General features: G+C 23.6%; 1 long non-coding RNA gene across 1 annotated transcript; it reads right to left on the bottom strand.

Moving 5' to 3' along the window:
• Positions 1 to 3316: 3316 nt before the first annotated feature.
• On the bottom strand, positions 3317 to 4121 carry LOC130674874 (uncharacterized). The gene is made up of 4 exons (XR_008991156.1): positions 4042 to 4121; positions 3849 to 3920; positions 3721 to 3762; positions 3317 to 3599 (listed from the first exon to the last, which is right to left on the bottom strand). It is a non-coding gene; the product is annotated as an uncharacterized LOC130674874 (long non-coding RNA).
• Positions 4122 to 4418: the final 297 nt, after the last annotated feature.

Here is a 4418-nt window from a genome sequence, read left to right as displayed (position 1 = left end):
CCATTTGGTCAGTAGCGTTGAAAATTGGGGCCCACTCTGGACACATAGTGCCTTTATATAAAAAGATTTTAACCAGACATTAGAAAATTACGTAAAAAGTCGTAATGGGGTAATTACTCAAATTTGTGACTCATTTAGATTGAAATGTGTCATCGATCGATTATTTAATCTTTGTAAAAACGATTTAGACTTTCAACAAAAAAAATATCTAGATCGTTTGATGAATCGTAAACCAGCGAAAGATCAGAAAGTTGACAAATGTATAATAATTGGGCAAAAAATGTTAATAAATACATTACCTGTGGACCAACATTTAGCGTTAAAAAGCTTGAATATAACAATAGATCTAAATACACTAATATTTACTTACAATAGATGTTTGGTTAATCAAGAAATTAAACAAGTGTGAAATATAAACGCGAAAACAAAAGAGTAAATTTTAATGTTATATTGCAAAATGGTAAAATTTTGGAAATTCAAAGTTTCATAAACTTAAAAACAAAACTTCAAGAAGACAATTATTTAATTGGCTATTATTATACCATCAAAAATGAGTCTTTGATACGTAATAAGAGACTAAACCATTTTATCATTTTAGACGAAAAAATTCCAATTGTAGCAGCTGTAAATGTTAAGGTGATAAAAAAAAAAAAGTTATGATATTTGAAATGACAAAATTAAAGTCATTTGTGGCTTATGTACATATGTGTGAGTCAGAATTGTTAACATAATACTTAGAAATATAATTTTATACAAACAGTTACTAAATTTAATATTTATTATTATTACTTTTATAATTTTTTTGTATTTGTAAAATACAAATGTCTTCTAATGAAAATGATAAAAAAGTCCTCAAAATTAACTCAATTGATTTTATTTGTTGAATGAAAAATTTTTATCAAAATGCCTGTTAGTCATATTATTTTATTAATTCACTTATAACTACTGATGTACATATATATTTTTTTTTATTTGTGTAATGATTGAGTTGTGATACGAAAAAATGGATTAAAGACTTTGTTAACTTATTTACATTTATTTTTTAAAACTACAATTTAAATAAGTTGGTCCAATTTATAGCTGATAAAAAAAATTGCACATTTACTTAGAGCATTTTTTGTACATTACTCTTAGGAAAATAAATAATAAAATTAAAAAATAAACCGTAGTCAGTGAAAGAAGAAAACTTCAATTAGCTCTGGTGGTTTAACTATTATCATCTTTTATCACAGGGCTTAAAATTGTAGTTTTCAACGGTTATTATTTTGATGATAATATTTATAAACGATAGTTTTCAATTATAAGTAACAGATCATATAATAAACGATACAAACTTTGGATCATAAACTGTACCAAATTAATGTTACCTATTTTTATGTGTGATAATAAAAATTATAAACTTTTATAAATATCAAGGATTATAAATTTTACCATCCAGGTAGTGAAATCTTTTATTTATATTATAAATATAATAATATGAATAATATACGCTCTCATCGTTACCAGTTGATATATTTTTACGGCTATTGTTCTCTTTTTTTACAATATATAGCACAAATGAGTATAATAAAATTTATAATATATGAAAATATCCACATTTAGCGCATAAGATGTTGCTATGAGGTATAACTTTTTAGGTACTGAGCCCAATAATTCGATTAAAGTCGCAATCGAAGGAGAATCATTCATTTATATGGCGTATCTAAAGCTATTTTAACTCAAAATTCACTACTCTCTTGGAATGAATCAGTGAAAAGTACACTCAGAAAATTAAGTAATTGTGTTTATTATCCTAAATTTTTAATTTCAATCATCTAAAATGATTCGAAAGTTTTTAAATGCAAAGATAGTTAGTGTTATAATTTTTTTTTAATAGAGTTAATAATATCAGGATGGTAAAAATTACCATCAGGATGATAACAGTTACTATCAGGGATTGAAATTAATTTTATTATAATCTAGATGATTTAAACAATCATTTAGATAATATTCACTACTATCGGATTGATAGTAAAAATTTTACCATCACTAGATGATAATTCCTATCATTTAATTTTCTGAGTGTAGTCCAATCAGTGAATATTCACTGATTTGCAGTACTTTTTACTGATTCATTATAAGAGGGTGGATTTTTTATAATTTAATTTGGAAATTTGAATATCAACAACTTAATAGTTCGTTCATATAAATACACAGTAAAAATTATCGCGCTCTCGCACGATTCGATGCATAGTTGGCGCGAGACACGACCGTGTCTTTTGATTTTACTATATATGGTAAACATATACTTTATAATATATAACAAAAATATATTTTACTATATACGGTTAAAATATATTTTGTAATATATAACAGAAATATATTTAACTATATATGGTTGAAATATATTTTATAATATATAACAGAACTATATTTTACTATATATGGTTGAAATATATTTTATAATATAAAACAGAAATATATTTTTTCATTATATTTAAAACATATATGTTATTTTCATACGGGTAGAAATGAAAATTACAAACTAAAATGCAAGGTTTTTATTATGTAACATACCATAGTACGAAAAATATATGGAGTACCATATATTTTGCAATATACTGGAAAACTTATATAAACCGTATAAATCATACTGTATATTAATAAATATACTACTTTCAATACAATATATCAATATATAATAAAATATACCAAGATATATATGCTAAACATACATAAAAAAAGTTATATTGATATAAAAGTTATATAATTAATATATTGTAGCAATATATTTTTTTTCAATATATTATCATATATTAATACGGCAAAAATATAAATATTATTTTATATATTGTGCAATATATCACATTATAATATTCATATATTTTAAAGTATATTTTTTCCACATATAAAGTTTTTTCATGTCGGGATACGGTATTGTTACCATAAGTATACATATTGTTGTGGTAAAACGTTCGACGAGTGCATGTAAAATGAATATACAATAGCATTTCATTACGATACTAAATTTTGTAATTTTACTATACTTTCGTTTAATAAAGATATCATAAATTTACAAAGAACTTTAATAGCTTATATAAATTGTTATATTAATATATATGGAGAGTTTATATATATATTTAAATAGTATGAGAAAGTAAATAAATAATATTGACTGATAATAGAAATTGTAATTATGAATATTAAGAATTCTATATAACAATGGGAAAAGTACTGAGGAATAAAAATACATATCAATTATATTATACTTGACAAATTACAAATAATACTTTAATTATTTTATATTTAATTACACAAATTACACATTACAAATTCAATAATCTATTAACATAATGTTCATATTAACTACATGTCTTCAATTATAATTAAAATAGTTATAAAAAAATAAAATAAATTATAAAAAAAATGACAATACATGTGTTCTTATAATAAATACATAAATTATAATCCCCTCGCATTTCATTACATATTCAAAAATAATCGTGAAATCTTTACTACCCGAAATTCAAATTAAAATGTATCACCAAATAAACAAAGATATGTTTTCCTCGCTATTTGTTTTTTTTTACTGGCGTTTCTTTTTCTTTTAATTTTTTTTCCTGAAAGAATTAATATTATAATTAATATCAACTATTTATTGCTATCAACAATTCAAATATCTGTTATCAACAGAGAAAATGCAAAAGTGTACATTGTTATAATTTTAAAAATACTACTTACCACCTCAGCTGGACTACATGGCGCCGAATACAAATGTGATAGCTATTAAATGAAAGTTAGATTTTAATAACTAAATGTATATAATAAAATTTACAATATTTAACAAGATATTTTAAATTCTTACTTACATCTTCATTTCTCTGTGGTGGTGTAGCCTCAGCTCTTAACACAAATGGTTTCAATGATGTATGTTCTGATTGCTAATACAGAGTTTAAAAAAAAAAATTATTCATAAATATAAAAATATATCTATTGAATATATGAAATAAATAATTCACTAAGTATATTACAATATATTACAATATATTACAAAACACTTACGAATATGAATCCTGACGGCATGTCTTTCTTGTTTGATGACATGTTGCTAATTAAAGTCGAAGACTTAACAGCAACTTATTTAAGCTTTTAATGTTTCCCAAGGAAACGCCATTTAACTTGAAAATCAAAATCTATTGGCTGATACAAAGTTTTCACCAGCTGAGCACCCGAATATTTAAATTCATTGGTCAGATTTCCATAATTGAAAATTCTCAAGCGCATTGAATGAAAGAAAATATAATAAATGTAATAAATAAAATAATATGAAAACGTTGAATAAATTGTTTATAGAAATAAATATAGTTATAAAGGACTTTTTTGCCGTCCGGCCGGAAAAAGGCAACTTTCCGGCCGTTGTCCTGAACGAAGTTGTCACT

The sequence above is a fragment of the Microplitis mediator genome, chromosome 9 (genome assembly GCF_029852145.1).
Source record: "Microplitis mediator isolate UGA2020A chromosome 9, iyMicMedi2.1, whole genome shotgun sequence".
Taxonomy (NCBI): domain Eukaryota; kingdom Metazoa; phylum Arthropoda; class Insecta; order Hymenoptera; family Braconidae; genus Microplitis; species Microplitis mediator.
The sequence above is the reverse complement of the archived record's forward strand: the minus strand, read 5'-3'. Positions and strand labels throughout refer to the sequence as shown.